Source organism: Sturnira hondurensis, unplaced genomic scaffold (assembly GCF_014824575.4).
Source record: "Sturnira hondurensis isolate 20B ecotype Veracruz unplaced genomic scaffold, ASM1482457v3 Scaffold0000880, whole genome shotgun sequence".
Taxonomy (NCBI): domain Eukaryota; kingdom Metazoa; phylum Chordata; class Mammalia; order Chiroptera; family Phyllostomidae; genus Sturnira; species Sturnira hondurensis.
This window is the reverse complement of record NW_028073511.1, coordinates 12,236,236-12,261,577: the sequence shown is the minus strand read 5'-3', so window position 1 is coordinate 12,261,577 and position 25,342 is coordinate 12,236,236.

Here is a 25,342-nt window from a genome sequence, read left to right as displayed (position 1 = left end):
CATCATTTGTATGACACAGACACGGGAAGAACAACCCTGTCACCTTTGCTATGGGTCATAGATCCCACTCACCCTCACGGAGAGGGGCATGAACACCAGGAAGTGGGGATCATGAGGGGTCGCCCTAGTACTGGCCTGCCACAGATGCCAGGCACAGCCAGGCCTGCATATACCCAACTCATTTACCAGAAGAAGGGTGATAGGAAAGCTTTCTGGGAAATTAATAATGTAAGCTCCTTCAGTTGATATGGAACCGAACGGGACATTCTGAAAATAGAATCGCTGAGATTTGGCAGCCATTGAGAATGGTATAGGAAATGGAAGAGAGAAAGGTGACTCAGGGCTTAGAGAAAGTGACTGGAAAGAGGACACGCTATTAATAAACTGGGGACTCCAGCAGAACGAGTGAGGACCAGGGAGGATGAAGAGATTCATTTGAAGTTCCTATAGGATGTCCACCTGGAGTCGTGTCTCTGGAGATGAGGAAAGACACCTGAGGAGCAGATTTGGAAATCATCAACCTGAAGGTAGATGACGTTCACAGGTGTGGCGATGGTGGGACATGGGTATATGTAGCAGCAGGTAACCATCATCCTGCTCAAAACCTTTCATATTTCCACTCAAAGCTTGCAAGGTCCTTCATGGTTTAGCTCTTGCTTACCTCTCTATACTCTTGATAGACCCTCTCCCTAGAACTCTATTACACTCCCTACAGGTCTCCAAAGTGTCCTGTGATCTCTGTTTTCTCTTTCTTTGCTTACCATTGTCCCACCGCACGAAATGCTCACCTCTTCATCGTTGCCTGGCTATGTATCCTTTGAGTCCTCATGTAGACTATCCCCCCTGGGAAGACGTCCATGACCCCCTGAGACAATTTGAGTATCCCCTCGTTGTGCCCCCAGAGCATGCTGTACAACCCCTTTCTGTAGTTCTAACGACACTATATTGCCGTTATCTATGTACTTGTCTTTCTATGGACTGCAAAGTTCTTGAAGGCAGACACGAGGTCTTACCCACAACTGTACGTCCCGTTCCTAGCACACAGTCTTTTTTTAAAAGCACACAGAAGATGCTTAATAAGCATTTGTTGAATGAGTGAGTGAATGTTAACATATTTCTCTCTTAGTGAAAATGTATTTGCTTACAACTATTAGAAAACTCAATCCAAAAGGAATTAATGTTTAAGCAGAAAGGAGATCTAATGGCCCATGTAAGCAAAGAAGTCCAGAAGTTATGCTGCTCGATTCAGGTGTGATTGAACGCACAGGTCCTAATGATGTCCTCAGGTTTTCTTTCCCCATTCTTTGACTATGCTTGCTCTAGCTTAGCTTCATTTACTCATCATAGCAGGATGGCTTCATTTGCACCTGGTCTTGTATCTTTACACGTTCAAGCCCAGTGGGAGAAAGTTTCTCACTCCCAGAAACCTGAGTAGATGTTTCTTGGAGTCTCAGTGTTTCTGAGAGAACTCCCTGCCCATTCTTGAACCAGTCACTGTCCGTCCAGGAGAACCCAAGGCTCTGATTGCTAGGTCTGGGTCGCAGGCTGTGTCTAGATCTGTTCCACCGAAAGCACTCAGACTGGGGGCAGCAGATGGAGCTGGAAGTTGGGAAGGGGTGGACGCTCCAGACAGAAATATTGGACTTTCCCTGGAATTTTGGGGAGGGGACTCCCAAAAAGCAAATTTTCCTTAAGCAGTGACTAAGCAGGGAGATAGGGAGGACAATGTTTCAGCAAAAATTCTAAGTGAGATAGGAAAAGAACTAAAAACAAAAAAATGTATAGTGTCACACTGGCTGGTGTAGCTCAGTGGATTGAGCACAGGCCTGTGAAGCAAAGGGTTGCTGGTTCAATTCCCAGTCGGGGCACATGCCTGGGTTGCAGGCCAGTTCCCAGTGGGGGACACATGAGAGTCAACCACACATTGATGTTTCTCTCCCACTCTTTCTCCTTCCCTTCCCCTCTCTCTAAAAATAAATAAATAAAATAGTTTTTAAAAATGTATAGTGTCATCTAGGAAAGAAGACTAATATTTGTTTAGCACTGACCACATGACAGGAACTTTTCATACATTTTCTCATTTAACCCTCATAATAACCCTGATACATAGACTTTTTAAATCCCCAGTTGACAGAGTCTCAGAGAGAATATGTGACTCACCCAGGCCACACAGCTAGTAACTCCTGAAGCTGAAACAGGAGCTCTTTGTGTTCAAAGAACCACGTTGTGACAAGGGTTCAGCAAGAGGTCTAATCTGCCAAGAGCACTGAGATGAGTCAGCGCTACAGTGAGGACTGGACTTGTGGAAACAGGAAGAACCAGCTGACTTTTATGATGTCTGTTTCAGATATGCTGTGAAGGCCTGAAGGACTGGATAAGGAGCAGGTAGTGACTCTTCCAGGAAATCTGACAATGAAAAGAAAAAGAAATGTGGCAGCAACGCATACCTGCTTAAATGTGTCTTCCCAGGCACAAAGCGGGCTCCTCAAAGGCAAGGACCTTACCTGTTTTTATATCTCCAGCCTAGGAGAGGCCTTGCCCACAGTGCCTATCACTAAACACTTGTTCAATTAATAAGCCAATCATTGATTGGATGAATGGAAGAAGAAAAACTGTTCCCAAGAGGAAAGGAAGACAGAGAAAGAAATGTAGAGATAGGTTAACTTGAACATATTTCTAGGCCAAGTACAAAGAGGCTGACAATGAAAGAAAAAGTTGATGAATGGAGCAAAGCCTCCTGTGAGGCTCCTGTGAAGCTCAGTCCTGTGGAGGAATAAGCCATAGATAAGGTTTCGATTTTTCCTACTCCCAAAGCAAAGGGGAGGGAGAGAAACATGGGCTGCGATCTTCAGAACATCTGCAATGAAGAGGAGGAAAGTAAAAGCACTTTTACTTACGGCCCTCAGTCTCCACTGTGAAGTAGTAAAGGTGCTGATGTCTCTAACTCAATTGAATGTACCTTCAAGGCAGCCCCAACATATTAATCTATGCCCCACCCCTACATTCCCAAGGCATAGAATAGATACTAACGTAAATATATAAACTCAATGGGTTGGCTAGAATAAAATTAAGTTACCTTTTATTGATTTTTAGAGAAAAAGGAAGGGAAAGAGAGAAGTCGTGTGTGTGTGTATGGAATTTGTTCCACTTACTCATGCATTCATTAGTTAATTCATGTATGTGCCCCATAAAATTAAATTATCTTTTATAAAAACTTGAGCACAACCTGTGGAAAGGACAGCCACAATATAATTCTAATTTGGGCTTATAGGGGACCGTGGGAAGACCGAGGGTGGCATTGTAGTGTTCACGTGATCTGCTCTACAGGATCCCTGCTGAGCCAATAGCTCCTTATCCTTTTCTAATACAAGCTGACACCTCACTTCTTCAGAACACCTTGTCTTGGGCAGTGAGCGTTAGGTTGAATGTTTGTAATGACATGTCTGTCTTGGGATATGATAGAATATGAGGTCTCCGAGGTTAGCAATCGGCAAGGATTTTCCCAGTTTTCCCTGGGCCAGTGCCCAGGTCCTCCCCCCAGCAGACGGCTCAGCCAGCATTGACACAGTTCAGAAGGCAGCAAAACTGACCACGCCACCTCTGACCACATGTCCATTCTGCTCACTCCCTAGGGGTCCCTGACAGTGCCCAGGTGAGTAAAGTTTAAAGCTGCTGGGGGTGCCTTCAGATGCAGGAGGTGGTAGCCTAAACTTGAACTCTCACATGGCTTTAAATTGTTCCCATGGCTTTAAATTGTTCCCTCGAGGGAACAGGGAAGATGGATGACTACTGATTAGAACAATGATGAACTGGAAAAAAAAGAGAAATAAACCACAGTGAAAAACTCACTTCCTTGTCTGTGTTTAATCTCTAACAGCTATAAAGATTACTGGTGGGGGTGAGGTGGTGGTATCAGTAGGCCTCCCTTGGCCACAAGCAGGCAGGCCCCTTAATGGATGTGTTCCAATGAGGAGGAACAAAGGAAGGATACTGGAGAGAATAGAGTTTAATTACACTTCTTTGTAGTGGAGGGCCAAGGCCAGGCTAGGTGAGCCAGGGAAGCCAGAACTCACTGCCCACCTCCAGAGATTTCTGCTATTCCTCATTGTACAAGCAGGTGGTTTATCTCCAGGTAAGCTATTTTGGATTCTTACTTTGGACACAATTGGTGTGTGCTTTCTGCTGCCCCCCAGAAGGGAGGGGGCAGAAGTTTGGCATTGGAGCCAGCCAGAATGAAACTCTTGACATATGAATCTTTCATGTAATTTCAAGCAAATATATATGCTCTCCTTACTCCTTCCACTTACCCAGCTCTACAGGCACAGAGTGTCTATCTTTACCAACAGGTATGTGTCAACCAACTGCCCCTTTACAGTGGAGTATCTCGTATTGTGACGAGGGGCAAAACTATGCAAAAGTTGAAATTAATCCTCAGTTCCTGTTTTTTCAGGCACCAACTCTATAACACAATTTAGTTGTCAAGAAAACCAGTCCATTTCTGGTTGAAGGGGTGACCTTTTCCTGGTGTATTTTTCTTCTAATAACGGGCCTTATATTTCATTTTCCTATATATTCTCTCATTTAGACAGCAACTGTGTGAGGAAGGCAGTGATGGTCACTATTTCCCAAAAGATATTTTTGACCACTTATAAAATGAACTACCATTTACTGAGTATTTTTACATTTCACCCCTGTGCATTGCAAGGCCTTACATACCTCAATTAACCATCATAACCACAATTGAAGGTTTATCATATTATTCCTATCTTACAGCAGGGAAGCTAGGTCTAAATAACTTGCCAAAGACCATACAGCAAAGTGATAAACCAGGATTAAGACTTGGGGCTGGCCGAGTGCAAATCCTGTGTTTTTACCTCCTATACCATTCTGCCTGTGCAGAAAGCAGGCTAGACTTGTATGCCCATTATCTAATGGGCTTTTCCTTTTTTAAAAATGGAAGTCCAGAGAACTATTTTACAAAACTAACAGAATTGAGGCTAAATCCCCCTCGAATAATTGATGCCAGAAGACAAATTCCTGCATCTGGAGGGACTGAATCCCATGCTGTACTTTCAGGCACAGTAATATGAATGTAATAATCTGCTTTGTACCTTGCAAACCATATAGCAATCCAGGTTTCTTCTGCTACCCAAAAGCAGAGTGTTTTCTATGAAACCTTTGGTAAGTGGAAATGCCGTAAAGTGAAGAAGCAGTTACCATTAATTTATATGGAAAATGTTTCAAGCATTTGCAGACTCAAACAATAACCCACCAAATCATAATGCATATGCTAATTTTATGTCCAGTTTTACACTAAGCATAACACCCTTACCATCTCTCCTTAGGCTCCTCTTATACATAGGACACATCTTGCTAACAGATGCACAAAATGAGTTGACATAAAGCACAGATGCTCACAGACAGCTCTGGGGGCTCGGCCTGATGCTGAGATGCTGAGTGTGGTTCCCAGGGAAGGAGCTCGGTAGGGCCACTCTCACTGCTCAGGTGTGCACTGCCTCTATAGCAGCTATTTTTTTTTTGCTTTGCACTTTCTTTTTCATAAAAGTGAAAACCCGCTTCAGATTTCTTTCAGTTACCAAAAACAGGTACTAATGTAGGTTGTTTGTAAAGTCAAAGTGGCAAAACACGAACTTTCAAAGAGCAGGAGATCCCTGTAACAGACTATTGTAGGGGACCGGTTTGTCTTGGCCTGGCAAATGTGACTCAGCTCTGTGTGGAAAACCTACAGAAGCAAAGTGGTGGGCAGGAGCCAGACCTTCAAACCGAGTTTTCCCGTGGGAATCAGGCCTAGAAAATGCATACAGATTGTTATGGCTTGCTCTTGCTAAAACTCCATCATCCTGGTCTAAAACAACAAACATGTACTGTCTATTCTCAAGGTAATATCCAAAGCTTGTGCGAATTTTCACAAGGACAGAAATAATCGGCTCATCACCATTCCCCTCTGCATGTTATTTTCATTTCCTTGATTGTACCTAAATATAGACAATAATATTCTATGTAATAGATAATAAATCTTTCTCTGATGTAAGCCCTGAGGAAAACAATAAAAGCCTGTCTAGGCAAGGGTCGGGGCGCTCTCCCCTTGAGGGAGTGGCCGAGGCACCATAGGCACTCTCCCCTTGAGAGAGTAGCCATGCTGTTCCCTTTTTCCATACAGGATTGTTGTTGCCTGTGCATTTATTCTCATCATCAGCCACAATAGGCAGACTCTGCTGGCTGGACTCCACAACAGACTGTTATAGCTAACTCTTATTTTATAAACTGAGTCCAAATGAAACATAAGAATGTCCTAAACCTCCTGAAATCTGGCTATCCCCTGCTACTATTTCACTGAAATTGTTCCTGTGGGGATTACCCATGACGTCCTGGCTGAGTCCTTTTACTTTACATTCGTACTGTCTCGGCCTAGCTGCTGCATTTAATTGCCAACCACGTATTGAAACCCTCCCCTCCCTTGATTTCCAGGCAGCAGTCTGTCCTGGTTTTAGTGCTGTTTCTTTGGCTTTTCCTTCTCAGCCTCTTTCAAAGGCCTAGGTTTCTCTGACTGTATCAGTCATGGTTTAGGCCCCAAAGGCAGAATCCACCCTGGCTACTATAAGCAGAAAGGGACACTTACAAGGTACTGACTGACTTACAAGATCCAGGGAATTGTTGAAGCATCAGACCCTGGGCTGAGTCACTAGGAACAAAGTCACACTCAGGAGTGAGTTGCCAAGGGGTCTGCTGTTCCTGCCACAGTTGTGAAGCCTGCTGAACTGGAAAACTGTTGCTATGGCTGCAACCTGAGAACTTGAGAGCCTGCTGCACTCGACACCAGCATAACCTGCTGCCCTTTCTGGTCCCCACTTATTTAGCTCTTAAGTTGGAGTCTTATCTGAGTGTATCTAATGGGCAGAACCTAAATCACATCCTTGGAATCCTAGCTGTGAGAAGTCTGAAAAATGTTTTTTTTAGCTTTGCAGTACAAGAAAGCATGCTAAAAGGAAGTTGAAATAGACACTGAGTCACATAGTCCCTTTAAACGTTGGTGCTCTTCAGAGTTACGTTCTTACCTCTTTTCTTGCCTGGTGCTAAGACTGTCATCAACTCATGGCTTCAATTGCCGTGTGGATTGTCTCTAACCCAGAGGTCCAGATCTGAGTGTCTAGCTGGCTACTAGATAGCTCTACTTCCTTTGAAGTCAGTATCCTCCTCCTGTATTTTTGTATCAGTGAATGGCACCACCATCTATCTTGTTTCTAAGCCAGAAACCAGGGATATTGCTGTGTTTCTAATCTTCCTCATATACATGGCTGTTGTGGTAGGCAGGTGGTCTATATTTCCCAGTCTTCCTGCAATTATGTGGGGCCATCTGACTACCCCATGGTCACTGTAATCTGAACGTAGGTTATGTGAGCAAAGTTTGGGGGAAACCCATGGAAGTTGTAACCTTTCATACATCATCTTAATTCTGTTTCCCCATCTCCCAATAAATGGAGATAACTTCGAGGACCTAGAGGAGGACAGAGACATAGATGTAAGGAGCCTGGGTCCCTGAATGACTCAGTGTAGCTTTGCAGCCCGTAGAATGGACTTGCATTCTACTGTGAAATTGAGGTGTGGGGGTCACAAAAGTGTGCTGTTCACATACAAGATGTGGTGGGCAGAGTGACCCTCAGTCAATCAGCTGAAGGGAAGGACCCACCAAAGACAGACCCACCAAAAATCAAAACCCCATTACATCCAGAGAACCAACATAAATGGCATAAAGGGCACCCCCAAGCGATCAAGGAGACTGCACCACTGAAATTCACAGGTGTCCTACCATAGAAGTTCACACCACAAATTCAGGGAGTCAAAAGCAGATCAATTTAAGCAGCAGAACCAAACAAGAAGAGTCTAACAAATAACCGGGAGACAAAAAAGCAACCCCCAATTGAAAGAAAAGGAAGCATCCTCAGAAAGAGTGCTAAATGAAGTAGAAGGAAGTCAACTATCAGATATTGAGTTCAAAACAATGATTATAAGGAAGCTAAATGAACTCAGTGCAAATTACCAAAACTACAGGGAAACTATGAGGAACTTACTGCAAACTATATCAGCATGAAAAAGGACATAGAAACTATCAACAGGGGCCAAAAGGAAATAAAGAATACAATTTCTGAATTGAAGAACACGGTAAAGGAATCAAAAGCAGGATCGATGAAGCAGATCAGATCAGTGAGCTGGATGACAAGGTAAGAAAAACTCCCAGAAAGAGCAAGTAAAGGGAAAAAGACTCAGAAAAAATGAAGAGGTCGTAAGGAACTGCAAGACAACATAAAATGAAATAGTATCCATATAATAGTGACACCAGAAAGAGAAGAAGAGCAAGGGATAGAAAACCTGTTTGAAAAAGCAATGATGGAAAACTTCCCTATCTGATGAGAGAAAAAGTCACACAAATCCAGGAAATAAAGAAAGTCCTGATCAAGAGGAACCCAAAGAGGCCCCCTCCAAAATACATCATTATTAAAATGGCCAAATTCAAAGACAAAGAGAGAATCTTAAAGGCGGCAAGGGAGAAACAGGAAATAACATACAAGGGAGCCCTAATAAGGCTAGCAGCTGACTTCTCAACAGAAGCACTACAAGCCGAAAGGGAATGGCGAGAAATTTTCCAAGTAATGAAAAGCAAAGGCCTACAACTGAGACTGCTCTACCCAGCAAAGGTCTCAATTAAAGTGGAAGGCAAAATAAGGAGCTTCCCAGACAAAAGAAGGTCAAAAGAACATAATTCCACCAAGCCAGCATTGCAAGATTTCAGAAAGGAACTGCTTTAAGAAGATGAAGAAAAAGAGTGAGAGAAAGAGGAACATAGGTTCAAAGATGAAAAATGGCAGTGAATACCTATCAATAATAAGCTTAAATATAAGTGGATTAAATGCTCCAATCAGAAGACATAGGGTAGCTGAATGGATATGCTGCCTACAAGAGACCCACTTAAGAACAAAAGACCTACACAGACTGAAAGTGAAGGGCTAGAAAAAAATGTACCAAGTAAACAGACAGGGGGAAAAAGAGCTAGAGTAGAAATACTTACATCAGACAAAATAGACTTCAAAACGAAGTCCATAAAAAGAGACACATAACACTTCAAAATACTCAAGAAAAGAATCCATCAGGAAGACATAAATATTTTAGACATATATTCACCCAACATAGGAGCACCAAAATATATAAGGAAAATCTTGGAGAACTTCAAGAAAGGTATAGACAATACACCTATACTAGGGGATTTTACCACCTCACTGTCAACAATGGATAGATCTTGCAAACAAAATATCAACAAGAATATTGAATCATTGAACAATGCCCTAGACCAATGGACTTAACTGATATATATAGAACCTTCCATCCCCAAAAAGGAAAATATACATTCTTTTCAAATGCACATGGAACATTTTCAAAGATAGACCACAAGACAGGACACAAAACAAGCCTCAGTGAATTCAAGAAAACTGAAGTCATAACAAGCATTTTCTCAGACCACTGGGGCTTGAAACTAGAAACCAACCACAAGAAAAAGATGGAAGTTATTCAAATTCACAGAGACATAATAGTATGCTATTAAACAATGAATGGGTTAATAATGAGATCAAGGAAGAAATCAAAAAGTTTCTGGAAACAAATGAAAATGAACACACAACAGCCTAAAACCCATGCGACACAGTGAAGGCAGTCCTGAAAGGGATGTTCATAGCAATACGGGCCTATCTAAAAAAGATAGAATCATTTCAAATAAACAACCTAACCTTACATCTACAAGGACTGGAGCATCAACAACAAACAAAGCCTAGAGTGAGTAGAAAGAAGGAAATAATCAAGATCAGAGCAAAATTATATTACACAGTGATTAAAGAAAAATTCAGAAGAGCAATAAATACAAGATTTGGTTCTTTGAAATGAAAAGAAAATCAACAAGCCTTTAAGCAGATTCATCAAGAAAAAAAGGATCTAAATAAATAGAATCAGAAATCAAAGAGGAGAAATTACAATTGACACCACAGAAATACAAGGGATTGTAAAAAATTACTATGAAAAACTATATGCTAAGAAGCTTGAAAACCTGGGTGAAATGAACAAATTTCTAAAAAAATATAATCTTCCAAAACTGAATCAAGAAGAAGCAGAAAGCTTAAACATACTGATGATAGTTGGTGAAATTGAATCAGTAATCAAAATAATTCCATCACACAAAAACCCTGGACTGTACAGTCTCACAGAAAAATTTTACAAAACCTATCCTTCTCAGACTATTCCAAGAAATCCAAAGAGAAGGAAGACTCCCAAACTCTTTTTATGAAGCCAGCATAATCCTAATCCCAAAACCAGACAAAGACACAACAAAGAAAACTACAGGCCAAAATCACTGATGAACATAGAAGCTAAAATCATCAAGAAAATATTGGCAAACCGGATCCAGCCATATGTTAAAAAGAAAGATCATACACCATGATCAAATGGGATTCATCCCAGGGATGCAAGGACAGTACATGATTTGTGAATCGATAAACATAATATATCACATAAAGGAAAGACAAAAATCATATGATCATATCAGTAGATGTAGAAAAAGCATTTTAAAAGGTACAGCACCCATGTATGATAAAAACACTCAGCAAAGTGGGAGTAGAGAAAGCATACCTCAACATAATAAAGACCATGTACAACAAACCTACAGCCAACATCATACTCAATGGGCAAAAATTAAAAGCTTTCCGACTAAGGTCAGGAACAAGACAAGGATGCCTGCTTTCACTACTTCTATTCAACCTAGTATTAGACGTCCTAGCCACAGTGTTCAGACAAAGAGAAGAAATAAAAGGCATCCAAACTGGAAAGGAGGAAGTAGAACTGGCACTGTCTGCAGATGACATGAGAGTGTACACAGAAAACCCTATACACTCCACCAAAAAGCTGCTTGACCTAATAAGTGAATTGGGTAAAGCAGCAGGATACAAAGTCAATATTCAGAAATCAAAGGCATTTTTGAATACCAACTATGAAATGTCAGAAACAGAAATCAAGAAAAAAAAATCCTATTTGATATAGCAACAAGAATAATAAAGCACCTAGGAATAAACCTAGCCAAGGACATATAAGACCTGTACTTAGAAAGCTATACAACTCTGAAGAAATTAAGAAAGACACAAATAAATGGAAGCATATATGTGTTTATGGATTAGAAGAGTTAAACATCATCAAAATGTCCATACTACCCAAAGCAATTTATAGATTCAATGCAATCCCTATTAAAATACCAATTACATATTTCACAAATATAAAACAAACATTTCAAATTTATATGGAATGATAAATGACCCTGAAGAGCTGCAAACAATTTTGAGAAAGAAGAATAAAGTAGGAGGTATCACCATACCTGACACTACACTGTATTACAAGGCCATGGTAATCAAAATAGTCTGGTACTAGTATAAGAACAGACACATAGATCAATGGAACAGAATAGGGAGCCCAGAAATAAACCCAAGTCTCTATAGTCAATTAATATTTGACAAAAGAGGCAGAAGCATAAAATGGAGTAAAAAAGCCTCTTCAACAAACGGTGTTGGGAGATCTGGACAGCTACATGCAAAAAAATGAAACTCAACCACCAACTTACATCATATATAACAATAAACTCAAAGTGGATAAAAGCCTTAAATATAAGTCATGAGACCATAAAAGTCCTAGAGGAGAATATAGGAGGAAAATCTCAGATATTCCATGCAGCAATATTTTCACTAATACATCTCTTAGAGCAAGGGACATAAAGGAAAGAATAAACAAATGAAACTTCATCAAAATAAAAATCGTCTGCACAGCTAAAGAAAACATCAGCAAAATGAAAAGGGAACCAACCGTATGGGAAAATATATTTGCCAATGATATCTCAGAAAAGGGTGTGTTCTCCAAAACATGTAAAGAACTCACCCGACTCCACTCCAGGAAACAAAGAATCCAATTGAAAAATGTGCAAAGGACTTCAACAGACACTTCTTCAAGGAGGACATACAGAGGGCCCAGAGACACATGAAGGAATGCTCAGCATCATTAGCCATCAGAGAGATGCAACTTAAAATCACAATGAGACACCACTTCACACTGGACAGAATGACCATCATAAACAAATCAACAAACAGTAAGTGCTGGGCGTTTTGGATATAAAACTTGGCTATTTGTGTCAAGGCTATGCTTTCTGTGGGCTGTGCCCAGCCAGTGGCTGCGCACGCTGGAGATACAAATTCAAACCCATCCCTATAAGACACCAGATGCCTCTATCAGGTGACTTTGACTCAAGGGGTCTCCACTTTCTTGCCTGAATTACAGTGAAGTCCAGGACTCTTTGTAGCCAACCCTCCTTCCTGGTTCCTCTCCTTTGCAAGTATCAGACCTGCACTGTGGTCTGAAAGCTTTCCTCTCTTCCCTCAGCATTTTCTTATTTATCCTTCGCAGGTGTCCCCCCCCCCAATAAACCTCTTGCAAGTCTAATCTCATCTTGAAGCTTCTTGGAAGAGTGAACTAACACAGGAAGAGAAATAAACTTTCAATGTATTATACTATGGAGATTTTGTTTCTTTTTTGTTCCAGTAGTGAGCCTACCCTAATGTGATAACCAAGTTTTTTTTTTTAAGATTTTATTTATCTTTAGAGGGAAAGGGAAGGAGAGAAGGAGAGAAATATCAATGTATGGTTGCCTCTCGTGAGTCCCCTGCTGGGAACTGGCCTGCAACCCAGGCATGTGCCCTGACTGGGAATTGAACCGTGATCATGTGGTTCGCAGGCCCGCGCTCAGTCCACTGAGCTACACCAGCCAGGGCACCAAGTTTTCAATATATCTAAAAGTCATTGTTTCTCCTTTTTGCAAGAGCCTTAGTTTAGACCTGCTGAACTAACTACCCATCCTCTAAATCTAGTCATGGTCGGCAATCCAGCTTCGGAGCCCACCTTCACAGCACCTTCACGGGACTGTTCTACTATTAACCACCAGTTTTCAAACACCTATCCAAGGACTGAATACATGTCCTTTCATTAATCACAATGATCTTGCAAGGAAGTAATTCTTAGTTCCATTTTACATGTAGGGAGCTGATAGAGAGGGGTTATGTATCTTGCCCAGTGTTGCATGTCTAGTAACTAACATAACTGGGGTTTGAACCCAGATCTGTTAGCAAAATGTGTGTTCTTTTCACTACCCTAGCATTGCCTGGATCTAACATTGCTTTCATGTTGCAGTATACCGTAACAGAGGACTCCCACATGCGTTACCTACTCCCTCCTGTTTAAGTTCTAACAGTTTAAATTCATCTGGATGGTGAAGCAGATAGACCACAAACTACTCGGGGAAGGGCTATTTTATTCATAAAAGCATATTATAAATATGTGTGTAAGTAAAGTATCCATTTAATGATCCTGATGCTCTATCCATGTTTTCTTCATTTATATTTTTTCTCCCTTTTAAATTAAATATGTAATCATTGGAAAAAATATAAAGAAAGTGGAAATAAACATAAAATTACAAACAAACACAGTATTGTTTCATTTTTTATCTTTTTAAGGAGTAGTTGGGGGCTTCTGAAAAAAATTATGTTTTATTGACTATGCTATTACCGTTGTCCTGATTTTTCCCTCTTTTGACCCCCTCCACCCAGCACCTTCAGGTAATCCCCACACCATTGTTCATCTCCAGGGTTCATTTGAATATATATATATATATATTCTTTAGCTACTTCATTTCCTATACAGCACTTTACATCCCTATGGCTATTCTGTAACTACCTATTTGTGCTTCTTGATCCCTTCACCTCTTCACCCATTCTCCCCTACCATCCACCCTCCCATCTGGCAACCGTCAAAACCTCTCAGGATTCAGGATTCTGTCTCTGTTCTTCCAAGCAAACACAGAATTCTAATCTCCACTGGTATGATACGTTACATCAGATCCTTCTCTAAAAGCATGAACAAAGATAAGCTGGGATGTGAGTTATATATGCATGCCATTCCCACAGCTCTGGTGATAACTCTATTCAAAATACCATAAAATGACAAAGAAGCAAGTGGCTCAGGGTATATTATATGAAGGTACAAAACAGTACCCGTTTTAATTTATTAAAAGTAAGTCATTTATCATTTCAATTCTTTATTATTATTTTCAAATTTTAAATGCAACTGATACAAACAACCTGCAGGCATGGGGCGTCAGTATCACCACACCTACTGCGCTACAAACAAATCCGATGATGTCATGCTCTGCTAATGATTCCTTCCTGGGGCTCTAAATGTAATTGAGGATAAGGAGCAGATTCCTCAGGCCAGCATTCCAGACCTTCTGGGAATTGGCCCTTGTCTTACTTTTTGAGAGTCTCACACTGCACCACACCAGCCCTAGCAAAACGAGGGACGAGCTCTCCAATGCACCATCTCCCTTCTGCCTCTGGGTTTTTGCAGACGCTGTCCCTTGTGGAGGGAACATCTTCCCCCACCTCTTGCCTTCTGAAAACTCTAAGAATGTCTCCAAATACAATTTATGTGTCACCTTCTCCAAAAAACTTTCCCTGAAAACATTCTCAGCTATACCCAGCTCCCAGGCTGAATTAGGCATGCTCCCCACTGCTATTAACATTCAGTTCTCCTCTCCGCATGAACTGGTTTGACTCTTGAAGTTGGAGACTGATTTTATATAAATATATTATTCTAAAATAGTAAGTGTTTAGCAAACAAATATTTGTTAAAGTAATGAGTGACTAACAAACAGAGGAGGTAATGAATGATAGAAATTTGACTTCTCTAGTGTACAATCTGTATATACTTCATGTAATTTATAAGGACTACTCATTTGTCAATAAAAAACGGACTTTGCATCCTGTCGTGGACATGTAAATGTAACATTTTGGGGTCAGAATTTCAGGAACCGAGAGTGAGGCAAGGAAACTCATTAAGTGGTTAATTGGGACTTACTCAGGGGTCCCTGAACTCACTGAAATCACACACTGCATTGTGTGTGTGTGCACAAGTGCTCACCCCCGTTTGTGTGTTCTTCCCCAACAGTCAAGCCCAAAGGGTTCTCTGAAAGTACGTGTGGAACACAGCCAGGTCTGTTTCAGACAAAGTGCTGTGGAAACACTCGTGGAAAATGAAGGGACAGAGTTCAGCATATGTGATCATTAGAATAACAAGATGGCAGCCCCAGAGAAGAGGTAATTCATACATTGTAAATTATTATTGGGTTCTTGTCACCTGATGAAGTGTTTCATCATCAAGTACAGCGTTAAAATATAATGTATTTACCAATTCAAGTGTGGCAGGGTCAAAATTTACACTCTCTCCCCTCCCTCCCCATCTGTTAAGAAGTCGGTGTTTGCTCTTTGCGTATAGTTGAGGGTAATGAGGACAGGAGAACTGAAAAATGAAAATAAAGACTAAATTGATTTACACTCACAAAATTGATTTGCAAAGGAGAAGCTTTGCCAGTAGTAAAGAGAATCAGAAAACAGAAGTCCAAATGAATGAAACCTAGGAATGAGCTGTCTGCACAGGTTTTTTAGGGACTATAATATTTGTAGGAAGTGTGATGCAACGTCCTTGGCCACATTTCCACCGGGGTTTAGTAAAGACATAAATTATTTCTCAAGGTCCTGGGTGTCAGATTTATGCTTCTTTTTAGCGTGGGTGCCATGCATCAGTAAGCTTCCAAGTGGAAGTGCACAGGCCGCCATTTATTTTTCAAGTCATGCGGGTTTGCCTGTTCGTCCTGCTGTGCAGCAGCCTGGAGTAGACACCTGACGCACCTATTTTTGGTCTGGGTTGGGTAGGTGGAAGGGAGGTGAGTCATGAGAAACTAAATAACCCCTATCCGCAGTTCCACGGTCCAAGCCGATGCCAAGTTTCTGTTTGTTTTGTGGGAGGTCGAGGCCATTCTTCAGGTGGGGAAACTTCCCCACGAAGAACCACTGGGTCTCTGGACAAAAGAACACAAAGCGTGTCCCCGTTTTCTCTTCAGAATTTTTAAAAGAAAAATGACCTCTTTACCATGAAAACTTAACTATAACAACCTAAAAAATGCTTGTAGTGGGCACTGGAGGGTGCTGCCCAGACCCAGTCTGTATTCCATCAGCTCCTGGGAGGGTCATGGCTGGCAGATCCCGGCTAAATCCCTCCCCTGGTAATTATCCTCTGCTGACGTGAGCCGCTTTATCCAGGTTATCTGCTCTTCCAGGAGCCACCTCTGTTCAATGACAGTCAGCACGCTCCATTTGAGGACAACTCATCAGGCCCATCCCAGTTCCAGAGACCCTCAACGAACCTGCGGAGGCGGATGTCCTGACAGCATCAGAGCCACGCCTCCCTGCTCAGTCCTGCTTCTTCCCACTCTGTAGGTGTCGATCCAAGAGCATCCTCCAGTAAGGCTTCTGTGTGTTAAACTCCACCGCGGAGTCTGCCTCCCAGGAAACCCAGCAAGCAGATACTAGAGTGGGGACACCCATTAACTGTCTGGAAAAAAGGACCCCGTTGTGGGTGAGTGGTAGGCACACAGCAGCAGTGACATTGTTGGGGTAACTTTGGAAGGGAATGCAATGGCTATGGCAATAGAACCAGAATTTGAGAATTAAGAGGGACTTAGTAATTATAAGGACAATGGTATCAGGTGGCTGTGGAAAATGGTGTTCTGGAGAAAGACAAGGAAAGGCTGAGTGAGAGTGATTAGTCAGCAATTACAGACTCATGTAAAAGCCAGAGGGCCTCGTGGGCAGAGCACAATGAGACTCTCATCTTCTATAGCTGGAAGGCAAATAAAGTTCAAGGTCCAGGACTTAAGCATAAAGTGGTAGAGCTCCAGAAAAGACCGAATTCCCAGTGGCAGGTCTGCTATACCTAGGTCCAAGCTCTAACTGGGAAAGAGTGGGACACTGATGAATGGCGTGTGGATTTGGGGTTGATGCAATGAAAACCTTGTATCTGCATATTCCCCAGAAGCCCCTACACCTGAAGAAAGGGCCCATTCCTCCTTGTGAAAGGTTAGCACTCATCACTCAGTTGAGGACAGTGCTTAGGCCTCTGCCTTGCAAGACATGTGCCACCATCGGATCTGCTATTATCATGTCCCTTCTGGTCAGTAGACCCATTATAATCCACCGTAACTAATAACACAACCCATTAAGTCACAACCAACCCAGTCAGGGATGCACCGGGTCTGATAAAGGAAGGAAAGGGACGTTACCTGAAGTAGCTGCAGCGCTTGGCCAATACAGTACCAGCAGAGCTAAGAAAGCACGTGTGTGATTGGCTTCTGGGGGTGTGAAATCAAGGGGGAGTAGAACATAAATTTGGCCAAGGGAATGTTGTTTGATACAGGAGCATTCTCCTAGGCTACATGATTATCAAACCCTGCCTGGGACCCCAGCAAACCCTGCTAGGATGGCTCTTAGAAACTTGCAGAACATGATGTCCACACTCACTGAAGAGTAAATGCCAGAACTTCCTGGCAGACAGTGGGAAAAAGGACCAATTTCACAGAAGGAGGACATTCATAAATGGATTTATTATATGAGGCTGCAAACCCCACCAGATGACTATTGTACATGTGAGGGCTCAGAAGACACTCCGCTTACCAAAGTAATAAGAAAGGACCTAGTAAAAGGGACTGTGATTCCCTGATGTATGTACTGGTGGCTGTCCTTTGTAGTACAGAGCTCATGGTAAGAGAGGTCATTACAGCCCTGGCCAGGTGGCTCAGTTGGTTGGAGCTTTGTCTCGTACCAAAAGGTTGCAGGTTTTATCCCAATCCAGGCACATACCTAGGTTGAGGGTTCAATTCCTGGCTGGGGCACATAGGGTAGGCAATCATTCAATGTTTCTCTCTCATGCTGATGTTTCTCTCTCCCCCCTCTCTCTCTCCTTTTATCTCTCTCTAAAAATCAATAAACATATCCTCAGGTGAGATTTTTTTAAAAAGGGATGTCATTATAGAACTGAGCTATTTTATAATAATGAGGATGCTAATAGCCTGAAATATTAGAAGTCAGGTAGCAATGCTTAACCATTAGAGAAGCAACATGGGTTCAATTATGGCAGTGAGAGACCAGGGTAGAAAGGCAGTAATAGGAGCCTGACCCACAGAAAGCTATGGAGATGTGGAGAACAGAGCATCCTTATGGGCAATACAGATGGACAACCAACAAGAGCATTGCTCAATCTATTCAATTAACATAGTCAAGGATGAATGATCAAGAACCCGAGGGCTGCTGCCACCCTCCAAAAACAACCTCATGATCCTTTGCTTAGTTTCTAGAGCTGAGTTAGTTTTCACACCCAGAGCTCTTGACTGAACCACAGAAGACACTGAGTACCAGACAGACAGAATGACTCAGCCAGGTGACACTGGCCAGCCTCTGTGCTGTGCCTCAGTGTTGCCACAAAAGCAAAATAGCCACGGTGGCAGGGATGGAGGATATGCATGGGCTCAACATAACGGGCACCCATTCGCCAAGACCGCTCTAGCTACTGCTGTTACCAAATTTTCAGACTGTCAGGCATAGAGACCAAGTCATGTCCGTAATATGGCACCATCTCTTAGGGGAGACCAACCAGACATTTGGTGGCAAGTTGACTTCATTGAATTCCTCCCCTCCTAGAAGGGGCAATTAACAACTTTGTCATCTTGACTGAAACCAGTAAATATTCCAGCTCTGAGTTTGCCTTTCCTGTTTACAGGGCCTCAAACAGCACCATTTTCCAAAGGCTTACAGAGAGTTTGATCAGCTCACAGGGGATCCTATAGAAGATTGCATTGGAAAAGGAAATACATTGTATAACAAATGAGATAGTGTGTCCATAACCGTGGGATTCACTGGCCCTTTTCCACACTGCACAGATAGAACAATGGAATAACTTGTTCAAAAGTGTGTTGTGCAGGTCTCAGCCCATAATTATAGTGATAATAATAATAATAATAATCAGTTAGACATGCCTGGGCCCCAGTGAGCTTCCCACAAATGTCTTCCCTTTCCAAACAAAGTTGGACAAACCCTTATAGTTCTTATTATGACTGCAAGATGCCCTCCAGCAATAACCGTCAAGGAACTCTGAAGGAAAGAAAAGGTTATTATTTACAAGTACTCGTGTATACAAGGCCCGCACAGCAGCACTGTTCATAGAGAGGGTGGGTGCAGGCCTGCGGTTTTACTGAGGTTGTAAAATATAATGTCACCAAACCCATTCCACACTGGAGTTGGAGCTGCCATCCCAGAGGCACTGCATTGCACGTCTTACTCCTCACACCTTTGGAAAGTTAAGTCTGGACAAAATAACCTTTGGACTGAGCCTAAAGCAACATTGATTCAGAAACAACTGTTTACCACCAGGACTGAAGATAGGACTGACAGACTGAAAAATAAAGACATTGTTTAGAATTAGCATCACTTTGTTAGCTTATCTGCCGTCGCACAAGGACAAAGGCACTGATTCATTCCTCAGCTGCTGGGACTGCTCTTTGCTGAAGACTCCTGGCTAAGTTCCTCCCAAGGAATTGTCCTCAGTCAATGGGAAGCGCCTCGTCCAAAATCACACTCCTAGGGTCAGTCATATCCAATGGCTGATGTAGGAATATAAATGTCTGGTCATCTTCTTGCAATTGAAGGTAACTTTGAAAGGCCAGTTCTGTCCAGAGCTCATGGAATTGGCTGAAGCTTTGTTGCCATTTCAACTTGATTTCTCCCTCCACCCAGTTTTCCTTCCTTCACTCCCTTGTAGGTGTGATTCCAAAGAGTACTTGCTGACCAGCGTCTTGCTCTCTAATATCTGCCCCAGAATCTGAGTCTTGGGGAACCCAGTCTTCAAAATGTCTTTCTTCTTTTGTTGGAGGCAACCCTCACATATTCAACTAGAATAAATTCTAGCTGAATGAAATCTTTGAATGCAAAATTTAAAAAAAATTACACAATACATATAGTGGAAGAAACTAGAGAAGAATTCTTTATACCCTTGATTGGTCTACATATCTGATGAAAGAGTAAAGATACAGAATATATAAAATGGAGTCACTTTAACCAAGCTACTAAAAGTATTCACATTATGAAGGTTGAATCATGAAGAAAGATTCCATTCTTTTTTTGACTAGCCTGGACACTTAAACTTTGTTTGAACTTCCCTGTCCTGAGTCAGTGCCTAGATATGTGTCCAGGTAAACCTGTAATTACCTCCAAGTACTCACATGGCCAGGCCATGTGATTACTCCCTGAAGGACTCACGCACGCATCCACCTGACATCCATTATCCAGGCCACAAAGATGTGCCCAGACATCCGTCATCCTGACCTCTTATCATCTGACTCATAAGCATACTAGGCCATTCCTAGGGCTAAGCATGGGGGAACAATAATGCTCAAGAATGTATTTTTTGCTGTAAGAGCTTTTAACTTTTCTTTCTTCTTTGGAATACCTGAGTTTTTGAATAGCAGTATTTCCAGTCTACAAACTTTAAGAACCTTGAATAATACTTTATCATTTATTTCTATCAAAATCCCCAGACTTCTTTTGAGTTTGTTTGACATATCAGAACCCATTTTTTAAAAAGGTGGACTTTTCCACATTAAAATAAAATTCCGATAAATGGACAAACAAAATGTGATACACACACACACATACACAATGCAATATTATTCTACTTTAAAAGGAAGGAAATTCTCTGGAGTGTGGGGGTAATGGAGGAAAAATGGAGACAACTGTACTTGAACAACAAAAAATTGAATTTAAAAAATGAAAAGGAAGGAAATTGTTTTTTAAAGTATATTTTATTGATTATGCTATTACAGTTGTTCCTATTTCCCCCCTTTGCCCCATTCCACCTGGTACACCCCTTCCCTCCAGCAAACCCCCACCCCTTAGTTCATGTCCATGGGTCATGCATGTAAGTTCTTTGCCTTCTCCATTTCCTATTCTTAACATCCCCCTGTTTATTTTGTTCCTACCAATTATACGTCATCATCCCTGCACCATTTCCCCAATTCTCCCCTTTCCTCCTACCAACTGATAGATAACCCTCCAAATTATCACCATAGCTATGATTCTGTTCCTGTTCTAGTTGTTTCCTTAGTTTGTTTTATTTTTTATTTTTTAGATTTAGTTGTTGATAGTTGTTGAATTGTTGCCTTTTTAATATTCATGATTTTGATTTTTTTTCTTAAATAAGTCACCTTTATATTTCCTGTAATAATGGCTTGGTGGTGATGAACTCCTTTAGCTTTACCTTGTCTGAGAAGCACTTTATCTATCTTTCCATTATAAATATAGCTTTGCTGGATAGAGTAATCCAGGTTTTAAATCTTTGCTTTTCATCACTTTTAATACGTTTTGCCAGTTCCTTGTAGCCTATAAAGTTTCTTTTGTAGAAATCAGCTGATAGTTTTTAAGGGAACTCCTCCATAAGTAATTCTCTGCTTTTCTCTTGCTGTTTTTAAGATTTTCTTCTTTAACCTTTGGCATTTTAATTATGATGTGTCTTGGTGTGGGCCCCTTTAGGTCCAACTTGTTGGGGACTCTTTGTGCTTCCTGGACTTGTATGTCTATTTCCTTCACCAAATTCGGGAAGATTTCTTTCATTAGTTTCAAATATGTTTTCAATTTCTTGCTCTTTCTCCTTTCCTTCTGGCACCCCTATGACTTGGATGTTGGTATGTCTAAAGTGGTCCGAGAGTTGTCCTAAACCTATCTTCATTTTTAATTTTTTTATTTTTTTCTTCCTGTTGCCCTGATTGAATGCTTTTTCCTTCGTTGTATTCCAAATCATTGATTTGATTCTTGGATTCATCCTCTCCTCTGTTGGTTTCCTGTATATTTTTCTCTATTTCACTTAGTGTAAACTTCATTTCTTCCATTATGTTTTTGCCATATTCAATGAATTCTTTGAGCATCCAGATCACCAGTGTTTTGAACTGAACAACTGATAGGTTGGCTATCTCCATTTCATTTAGTTTTTTTTCTGGGGTTCTGTTCTGTTCTTTTATTTAGGCCATATTTCCTTGTCTATTCCATCCAGCAGCCTCCCTGTGTTTGTTTCTGTGTATTAGGTAGGGCTGCTTTGATTTCCTGTCTTAGAAAGGCTTCCGTAAATTGTATGGGTGGAGCCTCAGGTATTTGCCAGGGTGGGGCAACCCACTTCACTGCTTTGTGGCTCTGTTTGGGGGAAGATTCAGAGAGGAGACAATGTCCCTGCCTGACTTCTGCAGGGGCATTGCCTGTGAGGGCAACTTTGCCTGCAAAGTCCCCCCGTCTGCCACGGATGAAAGTGCAACTACCAAGACATGATCTGCTTGGGGAGGAGAGGTGGCCAGAGGAGAAAGACCAAGAGCCCTTTCCTCAATGGCTTTTATTGGGCTGTAATACAGAGGAATACAGGTGAAGCTCCTCAATCAATGTTGGGCAGCAAGGATCAAACAATAGATAACATTCCAAAGAAACCTGAGGGCTTAGTCTGAGTCAGTGTCTGTCAGGTATGGGGGTTGTAAAAACCTTGGGAGACATACTCATTTCCTGCTCAGACCTCTATCATATGAATGAAAGCACTCTTAGCAAAGCAGGCTCCACAGGACTTTAGGAGTTCTTTCTTTTGCCCAATCACCCCGATTCTGCTCTAACCAGCAAGGGGCTGCACCACCTTCCTCATCATAGGTTTTTAGGCTCAAGTGGATTAGAGCCAGGAAGCGCTTCTCCCAGACGGAAATGGGGACTCGGGCTATGTTAGAATAGCCAGGGGGCGAGGGTCCATCACTCTCTCTTTGTTGCAGTCCCCTGAGTCCTTCCCTGATGGCCACCCAAGTAATTGTGTCTGGCTTAGGTTGCCTCCCCCCTGAGGGGTTTTACTCATCATAGACTAACAGGCCAAGCATTGGGGGCAGGGGGTGAAGCAGAAGCAGCAGCGTTGCTGCCAGAGACAAGCTTTGTCTCCTTAGTGGCTTGGATTCTGGAGGTCGCTCACTCAGCCTTCACCACGGGGGGGCAGTTACAACTCCTGAAACCAGGCAGAGCGGTTCCCAACAATTGCCCAGCACTCCCTCCCTATCCAGTCACTTCACCCACTTCCTGTATGTGACTGGTGCCCTTCCAGCCGCTGCCCTGGTGGTGAAACCCAGAGTAGGTGGGTTTGCCTGCATTCTAAGTCCATGCAGGCCTTTTCAGGTACAACAATCTGGCAGTTTCTTCTGCTGCCCCAATTACCCACCCTGGTTTTTACAGCCAGAGGTGATGGAGATTTATCTTCCTGGTGCTGAAACTCTGGCCTGGTGCTCGCTCCCAAGGTATCCCTCTGGATTTTTATCCACCACGTGCGAATGTGGGACTGTCCCCTCCACCACCACTCTGTCTCCACGCCATACCGCTTCTTTGCCTGTTTCTGAGACTCAGCCCCTCCTACCTGTCTGGATGAATGTGGTTTCTTTAAACCTTGGTTGTCAGACTTCCATACAGCTTGATTTTCTGACAGCTCTGGTGTTATTTGTTTTGAGATCTGATTGTAATTCTTTCTATGGTTGTGCAAGGAGGTGAAGCGTGTCTGCTTCTGCCTCCATGTTGACCAGAAGTCTGAAAAGGAAGGAAATTCTGAACATGTACTACAACACGGACGAACCTTGAAGACATTGTGCTAAATGAAATAAGCCAGTCACAAAGGACGAATGCTGTCTGATTCCAATTACAAAAAATACCTAAAGTAGTCAAATTCATAGAGACAGAAAGTGAGATGGTGTGACCAGGGGTAAGGGGAGGGAAAAAGGAAATGTTATTGTTTAATGAGCATAGTTTCTATCGGTGATTCCTGCCCTAGAAATGGGTAGGGGCAATGGTTGCACAATTAGGTGACTGTTCTTAATCACTGAATTGTATGGTTAAAAATGATGAAAATGGTAATTTTTATGTTTTATTTATATTTTACCACAATAATTAATAAAATTGTTTGGCAAAACCCACCAAAGTGAAACAAAGCAAAATATTTGAAAATTCTATCAGAACAAAGGGTTAATTTATCTATAAAACAATCAGGAAAAGACACAATAGAAAAATGGGAAAATAACAGAAATGAGAATTCACAGAAGAAATAAAAATGGCTCTTACATATATAAAAATATGCTCAACTTCACTCATAAAGAGAAATACAATTCAAATCACAGTGAGATACCACCTTAATACCTATTAGCTTAACTGAGATCAAAACGTTTGCAAGATAATAAATGTTTATAGTTTTAAGTTTAAAAACAATAGAGAGACTGTGGAATGGGAAACATCAATGGGTATTTCTTCTTTTAGCAAACAACAGTCAAAACAGCAAACAACAGTCAAACAACACATGGTGTCCACATTCCTCATGACTATCCTGAGAAAGTAGCAAGTTAGACATGAAGGGCATGAGCAAAGCTGGACATGGATATCCAAAGACCATCTATTTCTCACCCTCTCTCTCTAATTCTGAAACCAGCCAAAGTAAAGGCATCTCGGTGATTTATAACAACCATCTGCAGGGGGAACAAAGGTGCTTTCTGCTCTGATCAGAGGAAGAATTAATGAGCTCTTTTGTATTGCAAACTCTCAGTCAGGATGCCAAGATGGCTCTTTGCCTTGCGCCTGAACTGTGGCCAGTAATCCATTCTAACCCCTTTTAAATTCTTTAATAGCAGCTTCAATGACTGTGAGAGTTTGGGGGCAACTTTTTGAGCCTTCGATATGCACAAATAAATTAGATGGCTATTTAATATTGGGCATGTTGATCTGTATTTGTAATACAATAGATAGGATGTATGCATTATTTACAATGTCTTGTGAATCCAATTCTGTAAGATTTATGAGATGGTGGATATATTTTTACTTGAATTAAATTAAAAATAGTGGCCATCATCTATCACATACACTTAATTTAAACTTTAAGGCCACAATTTTCCATTTTTATAGCCGAGTACACTTTTATTCCTCAAGATCATGCCAAAGTCACCAAATTGTGTCTTTGCTCACCCAGGACATTCTGTTTCCAGTAGGTGGTTCCACTTGGAAGGCTATCAAACCTGAATTTCATCAGGGATGTCAGTTCTGCAATGTGGCCTCTGAGTCCAGTTTTCACACCCTGGAAAGTTCTATGACCTTTCCAATATTTTAAAAATAAATCCCCTTTGTGCTTAAATCGGCCAGAACTGGCTTCCATTGATTGCTACGGAAAACTCTGATTGATATATACATCTCAAATATCAGTTTTCTCATATAAAATCTGAGTAGTGGTAATTATACATTACTATGGATCAATATGTTAAATAGGTGGTCTA